Source organism: Callithrix jacchus, chromosome X (genome assembly GCF_049354715.1).
Source record: "Callithrix jacchus isolate 240 chromosome X, calJac240_pri, whole genome shotgun sequence".
In the NCBI taxonomy this organism is placed as follows: Eukaryota; Metazoa; Chordata; class Mammalia; order Primates; family Cebidae; genus Callithrix; species Callithrix jacchus.
Window position 1 is genome coordinate 90,600,664 of NC_133524.1, and position 12,813 is coordinate 90,613,476.

The following is a 12,813-nucleotide window of genomic DNA, read 5'->3' on the forward strand; positions in this document are numbered from 1 at the left end:
AAGCCACCCATGAAGCAAATTAAGAAAATAATTGTGTTTACAATCACATAAAAACAAATAAAATACTAATACCTTTAAACAAGAAGGTGAAAGAGTTGATTACAGAAAAAATAAAACACTGCTGAAAGAAATCAAGGAAGATGTAGTTACATGAGAGACATCCCATGTTCATGGACTTTATATTAGCAAGAGTCCAACACTACTCAAATAAATCTACAGATTCAATGCAATCCTTTCCAAAATTCAATTTTTTTTAATTTAAAATGGAATAAGTGATTCTCAAATTAATAGGGGATTGTTTGGGTATGAAAACAGCCAAAATAATCTTGCAAAACAAGAATAAAGTTGGAGAACTTACACTTGCTAACATTTCCTCTGCCATCCTACTGCCTGTCTCCCCTTTTCGTCTTTGGGTTTTCCTAGAGAATTCTTAAATAATATTTTGGGCATGTGATTCTTTCAGTTGTAATCCTCTTAGTTATAATAGAGAAACCCTATTGATGTGGTGGTAAGGTTGGGAGAGGAGAAATATTATATAATCTTATAATAATGTCTCAGTCTTTTAGATAGCCTTGGTGCTGAGGGTTTATCAATTGTTTCTTACTTTCTGCCCTCCCCACAAGGTAAAACATGAAGGCAAGAAGTGACTGGAGTTTTTGATGGATGTGCAGACACTGTGTACTGATTGCCATGTTCTGATTTAGCTTAGAAAATGACTGGAGTTGGGTAATTTTTTCCTCTAGTTTGCTCTTGCTCTGGATAAACTCAATGTGGTCAGATTCTGGTTAAATGATTTTCCTTGAGGGCATTTTTTTGCTGTTGTTAAGTAGAACAGAATGCTCTAGGCATATTTTTAAATGGCAATTTTTCTTTCTCCCTACTGGCAAAAGGGAATTTTTCTTCATTGTTCACTCTACCCAGACCTCGTGGGGATCCTAGAGGTAAAATTCAGGAAGGTATAGGAGCTACCACTAAAACTGGGACTCTGCAATTTTAAAATCTCAAATGTGTCAAGACTCAGCCTCCAGCAATGTGTCAATTACATTTTAAGTGTTTATACTCTGGTTCCAGAGGTAGGCTTGTACTTCTGAGTCTCTGCTCTGGTAATCTGTGATTTTCTGTATTCACCTATATTTCCAGTTCTGTAGCACTGATTTGCCTGGTGACCTAAATTCTCTAATGCATCAAAGAAGAGTACTGACTTTCAGTTTATTCAACTTTTTTCTTCATGATGATGAGCCCAGTATGCATACCTATTCAATGCTATCCCTCCCCTTGCCAACCCCAACAGGCTCCAGTATGTGTTGTTCCCCTCCCTGTGTCCATGAGTTCTCATTGTTCAGCTCCCACTTGTAAGTGAAAACATGAGGTGTTTGTTTTTCTTTTCCTGTGTTAGTTTGCTGAGGATAATGGCTTCCAGCTCCATCCATGACCTGCAGAGAATATGATCACATTCCTTTTTACGGCTGCATTGTATTCCATGGTGTGTGTGTGTGTGCGTGTATATATATATATATATGACAGTTTCTTTATCCATTCTACCATATTTTTGCTGTTGTGAATAGTGCTACAATGAACATATGCATGCATGTATCTTTATAATAGAATGATTTGTATTCATTTGGGTATATACTCTGTAGTGGGATTGCTGGGGCAAATGGTATTTCTGGTTCTAGGTCTTTGAGGAATTGCCACACTGTCTTCCACAATGATTGACCAAGTTTACATTCCCACCAACAGTGTAAAAGCATTTTTATTTCTCCACAGCTTCACAAGCATCTTTTGTTTCTTGACTTTTCAATAATCACCATTCTGACTGGTATGAGATGGTACCTCATTGTGGTTTTGATTTGCATTTCTCTAATGGTCAGTGATGTTGAGCTTTTTTCACGTTTGTTGGCCTCATGAGTGTCTTCTTTTGAAAAGTGTCTGTTCATGTCCTTTGCCCACTTTTTAATGGGGCCATTTGTTTTTTCTTGTAAATTTGTTTAAGTTCCTTGCTGAACAATATTGATCACTTCAGTTAACAGTGAATATTTTTGTAAGACCATTAGCTTCAATATGAATTAAGAAACATTAATCATTCATTTGACCAAAAGCATTTTCCATCCTATCTCTAGCTTGCTAGGATGTCCATGTCAGTCATTTCTATAAGCAAAGGCACTGGAAATATTTTTAAGACAACATTCTATTATCATTACTTTATCAAATTAGATATTCAACCAAACCATTTTTGAAGGGAGATGAGATGAGGTAAGTGTTTAAGAGTGAGAAAAGTGACAGGAAATGGAAACATTCAAAACAAGGACAGGCTTATGTGATTCTGTCATCAGGAGAAAGCATGAGGATGAGGATCCTGGATAGCCAGACATGGGGGTACATAATGAAACTTAGAAATCAGTTGCCAACTTTTATTTTTCTGATTTTGGCTGCATTTTTTAGATCTTATCTATTTTTTAAGTAACGCATTACTCAAAAGTTATCTTTTATACTTAGCTTTACTTGATTTTCAAAACTGTATATTTCCCCCTTCGTCTCCATAACCCAGGTCACACACAGCCTTATGTTTAATTATATATATTTTCTCTCCCCATTCTAGATTTTAAGCTATTTCAAGAGCAATCAGGTGATTGACTCCAGGCTGAAAGTTGCTAAAATGTGCTCTGGAGCTGGATTGCATCATAACCAACTGAGGAGCTCCTTATTAATAGATTCTTGGACTTATCCCAGATCACCCACGTATAGCTAGAATTTTTTATGCTAACATAATCTTGGCACATGATTACATGGGGACAAGAACAGAAAATTAGCTTTAATAACAAGATGTATAGTTAACTTTTAGTCACACTAAAATTTCAGAAGCCCTTATCTGGAGAAACTGGCTGGGAAATGCTTGCTGATCAATAAAAATGATACATTTTTGCAGCAACTTTTTTAATTTCTGTGGCCAGTAATTTTTTTTTTTTTTTTTTAGCTTTGAGCAAAGAGTAAGTGGTTTGTCTTGAAACCGTGCTCTCTCCTCTCTTTTTATATCCCTGGCATTTCTGCCCAAATACCCTCGATCATGGATCCCAATTTTTTTCCTCAAACTGATCTAGTGATCAACTGATATTTATGCTGTTAATTGACACTTTTTAATTTTATTTATTTATTTTTAGAGACCAAGTATTCCTTTGTCATCCAGGCTAGAGTTCAGTGGCATGATCATATATTGTTGCCGCCTTGAACTTCTGGGCTCAAGGGGTTTTCCTGTCTCAGCTTCCAGAGTAGCTGGGGCTACAGAAGTGTTCCACAGTGCCTGGATAATTTTTAATACATTTTACATGGAGACAGGGGCTTGCTGTCTTGCCCCACTAGTATTGCACGTCTAGGATCAATTGATACTCCCACCTCAGCCTCCCAAAGCATTGGGATTATACATGTGAGAATTACTGCTTTTGGCCTACTTTTCAATTTCAAAAGGCATAATTTTTATGGACAATAAGCCTTTAAATCCAAACACAATAATTCTATAAATGAGAAATTATAGATTTTATGATAGGCAATGAGAGAAATATTAGGGTGGTAGGGGCTCTTTCTGGCACATCTCTGTTTAGACATCACACTGTTTAGATATATATTCAGCCTATTCCCAAATGTATCCCTGCTCATTTTCTGCAGCCACTTCTGCACAATATGCCTTATAAATTAGAAGAGGTCACAGCCATTTTTTAAAAAAGAAGATTTGGGAGCTCTAAATATGCTGGACTGCATGATTCATGAGTTTCCCTGAAATTCGGTGATTTAAAAATATTCTATATATTTTTTCAGATGTTTTCCTTGTTGGCTCAGAAATTTCAAGTACAATTGAGAAGAACAGAAAAGGCAAAAGTGTTTCACATATCTCAAATTATAGATTTGCATACCTGCACAAACATAAAAGTAACAAGACAAATGAAAGAGGCATCATACAAACTATTTTGAAGGCTATTTCAGCAAGATATTATGGTAAGGATCTACATCAGTATAATGTAATTCAGATAAATTTAAGAGTATTAACATGCTGATAAACATAAAATTATCAATTCAGTAGAGATCCATTTCACTTTATTTAGTAATGTTAACCAGTATGCCTAAACCTAAAATATAACCTTTTCAGTTCTCTTTGCAAATGTTATTCTTTGCTGATACCATTAAAACAATTTTAATGGGGCTATTACTTAGGGTGTTAATAATCCCTAAGAAGGAATTTCTGTTAAGTTATACTATCTTTATTATTTAATTTTAAACCCTGAATATTTCCTTCCTCCACCCTGTTACATTGCAGAATTTCTCTCTCTTCCTTCCTTTTCTTTCTTTCTCTCGTTCTTTCTTTCTCTCTCTTTCTTTCTTTCATTATCTTCAGTTCATTAGCATATTGACGTTTGCCTTTAGGCTTGTCTCTTTAGGATTACAGAATAGCTGCTGGAGTTGGTAATCTTCAAGCAGCCACTTATGGAACTATGGGTATCCATAACAATCACGCAAAGAAAGTGTTCTAAATGTTCAGCGCCATTCTTTGACCACAGAATCAAAAACAAATATTAAGTTGCAATATTCCGTTGGTTTGAAAATGCTGCACTGGGAGCTTCTGCCCAATGCAATAAAGGTTCTTCAATCTGTGGTGCCCAAAAGTGAAAGGTAGAAAACTGAAGACAAAACAAAGACATGGTTAAGAAAAAAATGCCTATTTTAAAATAAAAACAGGCTGAGGAGAAAAACAAAACTCTCTGGTGCTGGATTATTATTAGCTGTTTTCATCATTTTCATTGGAAACACACAATGGGTGAGGTCTTTTGGGTAAGGAAGAATCACAGTGGGTCTTCACGTAAAAATTTTATAATCTACTGTCACTGTGTATGAGACCATCTGGGGATTAACTGGTGTCTCCAACTTAACTGGCTCATGGGCCAATTGGTTAGCAGTTTTGATTTATTAAGTGGGCATAACAACTCATAGGGAAATAATCGAAGTACCTTGGAGAGTTTTTCAAAATGGATACTCAAATACTATTCCTTTTCAGAATCATGAATTCTGAGATCCTTGTACCAAAGTAAAGATTTTTTTTTTGGCTGGGTGTGGCGGCTCATGCCTGTTATCCCAGCACTTTTGCTGTTTTTTAGCCTCCTTAAACCTAGAGGAAAAGGAAGTATTTGTGGAGGAAGGAGCTTAGACTTTAAAACACTGGGTTTAAACCTAAGATCTAACATTTCATTAATGGAGTTACCTAAGGAAAGTCTTATTTTTTCTGTGTTGATTAGGATAATAACATCTTTACCTCATGTTGCTGTTGTGGAGAAAAGGCAAAATAATATATGGAAAAGCATTATAGATGTGCTACTTGTCACAATTTTCATCTTAAAACCAAGAAAATCTATTATGTATTAGCAATATGAGGGCAACAGTACTTGAAATTTTATAGAATTTTTAAAATGGATACATTTGTACATATTTTAGTGGTACCTGTGATAATTTTATATACAATGAGTAATGATCAAATCAAGATAATCGGACAACTTCACATTGTAGCATAAGGCTATAGTGACCAAAACACCATAGTACCAGTATAAATGTAGATACATAAGCAAATGGAACAGAATAGAGAACCAAGAAATAAAGCTGCACACCCACAACCAACTGATATTTGACAAGGTATACAAAAATATAAATTGGGGAAAGAACACTATTAAATAAGTGGTGCTGGAAAAATTGGATAACCACATGCAGAAAAATGAAACTGGATCTCTATCTCTCACCATATACAAAAATTAACTCAAGATGGATTAAAGACCTAAATCTAAGACCTGAAACCATAAACATTCTAGAAGAAAACCTAGGGAAACTCTTCTGGACATTAGCCTAGGCAAAGAATTTATGACTAAGACCCAAAAGCAGATGCAAGTAAAACAAAAATAAATAAATGAGACCAAGGAAACTAATTAAAGCTTCTGCACAGCAAAGGAAATTATCATCAGAATAAACAGATAAACTACAGAAAATATTTACAAATTATGCATCTGACCAAGGACTAACATAGAGATTCTGTAAGGAGTGCAAACAAATAAGTAAGAACAAAACAAATAACTTCATTATAAAGAGGGCAAAAGACATGAATAGACATTTCGCAAAAGAAGATATGCAAATGGTTAATGAACATATAAAGAAAAGATTAACATCGCTATCATCATGGAAATGCAAATTAAAGCCACAATGAGATATTTTACCCCAGTCAGTATGGTCATTATTAAAAATCCAGAAAAACTAATAGATACTGGCATGGATGTGGTGAAAAAGAAATGCTTATATACTGCCATTGGAAATATAAATTAGTATTCCCTCTATAGAAAACAGTAGGGAGATTTCTCAAAGAACTAAATGTAAATTTACCATTCAATTCAGCAATCCAACCCCTGAGTACCTACTTAAAAGGGGAAGAAGTCATTATATCAAAAAGACACCTGCATGCATATGTTTATTGCAGCAAAATTCACAATTGCAAAGATATGGAATCAACCTAAGTGCCCATCAACCAATGAGTAGATAAAGAAAAATGTGTATGTGTGTGTGTGTGTGTGTGTGTGTGCATGCGTACGTGTGTATGTGTATACCACAGAATACTACTCAACCATAGAAAAGAATAAAATAATGTATTTTGCAGCCATTATTCTAAGTGAAATAACTCAGGCATTGAAAAGAAAATAACACATGTTTTCACTTAAAAGTGGTAGTTAAGCTACTAAGCTGTGGGTACACAAAGGCATACAGAGTGGTTGATATAATGAACACTGAAGAATCAGAAGTGGGGAAGATAAGAGAGAGGTGAGGGATTAATGACTACCTATTGGGTGTGATATACACTACTTTGGTGATGGGTATACTAAAATCTTTTTTACCACTATACAATTCATCCATGTAACAAAAAACCATTTATACCCCTAAAGCTATTGAAATAAAAAATAAAATATAGAAAAGGAAAATAAAAGCACAGTTCAATGTAAAACAAAAAGTAAATCAAATAAATAAAATTCTGATTTAATTTTGAACAAAAATCAGAATATTTAGGATGTCTATCACCCCGAACATTTTTCTTTAAATAGGGAACATTACAATTCTCTTCAAGCTATTTTGAAATATACATTATTGTTAACTATAATTTTCTTACTGTACTATTAAATATTAGAGCTTATTCCTTCCATCTAAATGTATTTTAGTACCCATTGACCAATTTCTCTTTATCCACCACTCGCCCATTCCCTTTCCCTCTTCTAGTAACCACTATTCTACTCTTTACTTCCATGGCATTCACTGTTTTTAGCTCCCACATATGAGTGAAAACATGCTATATTTGTCTATGTCTCGCTTATTGCACTTAACTTAATGACTTCCGGCTTCATCCATGTTGTTGCAAATGAAAGTATTTTATTTTTTTATGGCTGAATAATATTTTATTATGAATATATGCCATATTTTTCTCTATTTATTTGTTAATGAACACTTAGATTGATTCAGTATCTTGGTTATTGTGAGTAGTGCTTCAATAAAAGAGAGTGCAAATATCTCTTCAATATGCTGATTTAGTTTCTTTGTGGATATATACCTATCGGTGAAATCGCTGGATCATATGGTAGCTCTGTTTTCGGTTTTATGAGGAAACTTCATATTGTTTTTTACAACAGCTGTGTTATTCTACATTTCCATCGACAGTGTACAAATACTCCCCCTTTTTTTGAATCCTCACCAGCATTTGTTTTCTTTTGTCTTTTTGATTACAGCCATTTTAGTTGGGGTGAAATAACATTTCACTGTGGTTTTGACTTGAATCTTCCTGCTGATTAGTGATGTTCCACATTTTAAAAATATATCTGTTGTTCATTTGTACACCTTCTTTGGAGAAGTGTCTATTCTATTCATTTTCCCATTTTAAAGTTGGATTATTGTGGTTTTGTTATTGAGTTGGCTTGACTTCCTTATATATTCTGGTTTTTGTCCCTTTTCAGATGGGTAGTTTTCAAATATTTTCTTCCATGTTCTTGTTTGTCACTTCACTTTATTGATGTCTCATTTGCTGAGCAAAATCATTTTAGCTCCATGTAACCTCTCTCATATGTTCATCTTTGCTTTTATTGGATGGGCTTTTGAGGTATTATTCAACAAATCTTTGCCCAGTGTAAGGTTCTGTTACATTTCCCCAATGTTTTCTTTTAATACTTTCATAGTTTCCAGTATTACATTTAAGTCTTTAATCCATTTTGAGTTGATCTTTGTCTAAGGTAAAGGATGGGGACATAATTTCATTCTGCTAAGTGTGGATATCGAGTTTTCCCATCACCATTTACTAAAGAGACTATCTTTCCTCAATGTGTGTCCTTAGCACCTTTGTTGAAAATGAGTTGGGTGTAAATGTATGGATTTATTCCTGGGTTATTTATTCTGTTCTGTTGCTCTATAAGTTTGTTTTTTTGCCAGACATAAAGCCGACTCTTTTGGTTACTGTAGCTTTGTAGTATAACTGGAAATCAGGAAGCATGATCTCTTTGGCTTTGTTTTCTTTACTCAAGATTTATTTGGCTATTTGGGGTCTTCTTCGGTTTCATATTAATTTTACTATTGTGTTTTATATTTCTGTGAAGAATGTCATTGGTATTTTGAAAGTGATTGCATTGAATCTGTGGATTACCTTGGGTAGTATAGCCAATATTACAATATTAGTTCTTCTAACACATAAGCATAGGATATCTTACCATTTTTTGTGTCCTCTTCAATTTTGTTCATCAGTGCTTTACAGTTTTTTTTTTTAATGGAGATCTTTCACTTATTCACTTAAGTCTACTCCCAGCATTTAATTTTGTTTGCATTTTAAGTGGGATTGCTTTTTCTTTTTTTTTCCAGATTGATCACTTTTAGCATATATCAATGCTACTGATTTTTTGTATGTTGATTTTGTATCCTGAAGCTTTACTGAATTTGTTCATTAGTTCTAAGAGTATTTTGGTGGAGTTGTTAGGTTTTTCTTAGTATAAGATCAGGTCATTTGCAAACAAGGAAGATTTGACTTTCTTCTTTCCAATTTAGATGTTTTTATTTCCTTCCTTGCCTAATTGCTCTGGTTAGAACTTCTAGAGTTATTTTGAATAGAAGTGGTAAAATGGGCATTCTCATCATATTAATTGAATATAATTAAAAATTATTGTTAAAAAAACTTTGCAGTGTGTAGCAATATTGATGAGATTGTTTGCTTTTTTCCGTTATAATTATACCCTAATAGTTGTCTATATGAATATTGTGCTAGAAACAATTTAGAATTAATAAATGGTATACATAGCTGTAACAGGAAAAACGTAAAGTCTTTAAAAAAGTCTGAAAAAAGATATGTGGAAATTATAAGATAATTGCAGATTAATTTATTTATTGGGAAATATTATGAATGTTCAGAATTTTATTTATGTTAGTCAATGTGGGCAGTTAATATTGATGATTTAATTTGTATAAAAAGTTCAAATTTTTAATTAATATAATAATACATATTTGAATATTGATCCAGTTCCCAAATGATACAACAATTAAATGTTTTATTCAAAGGGATAAACTGTTATAGCTTTATAACATTGGATTTAGAGTCAGATTGTCTAGGTTGATATCTTTTATTTCCCCCTTATTATCTAGGGGATTGTGGGCAAATAGCTTAATTTCTGTTTTCACAGGCTCTTTTTGAGAATTAAAAAAGTTAATAATTATAAAGGACTTTAGAACAATACATGGCATAATATAAGCATTCATAAAATAATAACATTTATCTGTCTGTTACTTTATTTATATGAAAATGGCTGTAAGAATGTAGCTAAACAAAAATAAGAACAATACATTTCTTTAAAGCATTCAGACATTAAAGGGAATAGTCAGTGCATTCATAGTTATAGATCAAAGATAAGAATTTATTCTTATTCAATTGCTCAATTTAAAGTATCCTAAGTGTAAATTAATCATATGAATGTTTTGAATGAAAGTTTAAGAATACTAACAAAAGCCTTAGAAATATCCATACCATTGACCCAGAAATTTATTTAACTTAGGAAGTTACACTAAGGAAATTGCAAGACTTCTATGCTTCCTGATGCAGTTTCACCATTGCCATTATTGTCTTCTCTATGACTGCAGACTATGTCATGCTCATCTATCACTCTCGTATATATAGTCCCCTACCTGCTGAAATGGAGTCTCCCAAATCCCTAGGAATTAAAGTTTCAGTATCCTAACATGTTAATTTTATTGCTTGTGTCTTCCCTCGACCCCTGCAGGTTTCCAAGATCTAGAAAATCAAGCCATGGCAGAGTGATACTTGAGGTTCCTGACCTCAATGCAGAGATCCACAGATGTACATTACTTGGCCTCCCCTACTTGATGAGTTGGTGCTCTGTGCCTTCTTATTAATAAGGAGACAGGTTAGGAAAGAAGTCTAATTTCAATTGGCTTTTCTAATGTGACCTTTGTAAACCATATTTTGATATCTTACTGGTGAATAATAGGAGACATGAAGGCATATATGATCTTTATGAGGCTGAATGTGTCAACCTTCAAAACATGTTGGCAGCAGCATATGCCAAAAAAAGGATATGGATACAGGGATACCAGTTCAGGTCAGGACTGTTACAGTATGTGAGAAATAATATTAGCTTAGCTTAGACTGCTATTAATCTAGAATAAGATAATTAGAATATGTTAAGAAGTAATTGGGAAATAAAATCAACAAGACTTCATTGATTAGTTTGATGTGAAAAGTATGAGAATAAAAGGTCTTATCAAGATATCAGAAATGACTTTTAGCTTTCTGGTTTAAGAAATCTAAATGTATAATGGCACCATTTCCATAGATGGGGAAGTTTATTGGGGAAAATAGGATGGAGATGAACAGATGAATTTTAATTATTCCTATTTGAGATTCACTTGAGTTTTCCAAGTAGAAATGTAAGGTATGTAGGTGTATGTACTAATTAGGGTATATTTCAAAGTCTGTGATATAAAATTGAGATACATTGGGAAACAGATGGTATATAAAACTATGGGAGTAGATAAGACAGCTAAGAAATGGTTGTGGGCACAAGAAGAAAACAGAGCTTATCATAGAGTCTTGAGTAATTTTAACCATTTAGTGGCTTGGCACAGTGGCTCACGCCTGTAATCCCAGCACTTTGGGAGGCCTAGGTGGACAGATCACCTAAGGTCGGGAGTCTGAGGCCAGCCTGACCAGCATGGAAAAACCCCTTCTCTACTTAAAAAAAAAAAATACAAAATTAGCCTGGCAAAGTGGCTATAATCTGAGCTTCTTGGGAGGCTGAGGCAGAAGAATTGCTTGAACCCAGGAGGTGGAGGTTGTAGTGAGCCAAGATCACGCCATTGCTCTCCAGCCTGGGCAACAAAACAAAACTAAACAAAAAAACAATAACGGGTCAGGTATAATAGAAGAGGATAAACTGGCAAAGGACATTAAAAGATAAAAAAGATGAGAGGAAATTCATGAGAGTGTGATTTAATAGACTCCAAGAGCAGAGAATGCTTTAAGAACAACGTTGTAAATGCTGTCAAATGTTTAGAGGCCAAGACCAGACCAGCTGAACTGAGTATAATGGTATGGATATTATTGGTGAAATTATCACACGATTTAGTACAATATTGGGAACAAAAGTCAAATGAGTTGGTTAAATATTATTCAAGAGGTAAAAACGGCAAAGATATATACTTCTGGATATATACCCAGAAGTGGGATTTATGAATATTGTATAATAATCATATTTTAAAAATAATTAGTAAGGTACTTGAATTAGAAATTATCATCAGTGTGTTAAGATTTGCTCTGGTTAGAATGTGTCCCTCAAAGTTTATGTGTTGAACACTTTATCCCCAAGGCAACAGTGTTGGGTGGCGGGGCCTAATAATTTTTGATTATTAGCTCATGAGGTCTCTGGCCTCATGAATGGATTAATGTTATTATCACGTGAGTGGATTTGTTATAAAAGCAAATTCTACCACCCCTTGCACTCTTGCTCTCACTGTCTCTTCCCCTTCCACCTTCAGCCATGGAATGATTCAACATGAAGGCCTTCACCAAATGCTGGTGACATGCTCTTGAATCTCCCAACCTACAGAACCATGAGCCAAATAAATTACATTGTAAACTACCCAGTAAGTGGTACTCTGTTACAACAACCGGAAATGAATTAAGTCAATATTGACAAAATTTGTTGTACATATTTAAATCCATAAATAAAATCCAATGCAAAACTGTTATTCTGATATTACAACTTTTGTTCAGTTCATTGTCAAAGGAAATATAATAGCTTTTCATATGTCTGTTACATTTTTCATAAGACAGTAAGGAATTGGATTCGGTAAGTATTTGATGAGCTAATCTTTTATTATCTGAATAAATGGAGTACTTTAAAAATTCTGCTGGCAATATAATTATAAAACAGACGGAAAAATTGAACATTAATATAATAGTACTATTGGATCTACTACTTAAATTCGTAATTTATTGCTATTTTCATTTTCTTGGTTGAACATTTTCAGCAAAGATAAAGAATTTATTAGGCATTAAGACTTAAAAATTTCCAAATAGTTGGCTAAGAGAGCCCGAGTTCCAAAGGAATCCCAAATTAAATTTTGATCTATACTCAGGAAGGAATTAGTAAATGTGTTATGATCTAAACTGTCCATATCATCAGTTTAGTTATCAATAGTATTGAGAGGAGTCATGAAATGACAAGAATGCGGTAGGTCAAAAGTAAGTCAAGAGCAAAT

General features: G+C 33.8%; 1 non-coding gene across 1 annotated transcript; it reads left to right on the forward strand.

The window, feature by feature from the left end:
* Positions 1-638: 638 nt before the first annotated feature.
* Positions 639-703, forward strand: LOC118150807 (small nucleolar RNA SNORD43). Its single transcript, XR_004738941.1, has one exon. It is a non-coding gene; the product is annotated as a small nucleolar RNA SNORD43 (small nucleolar RNA).
* Positions 704-12,813: the final 12,110 nt, after the last annotated feature.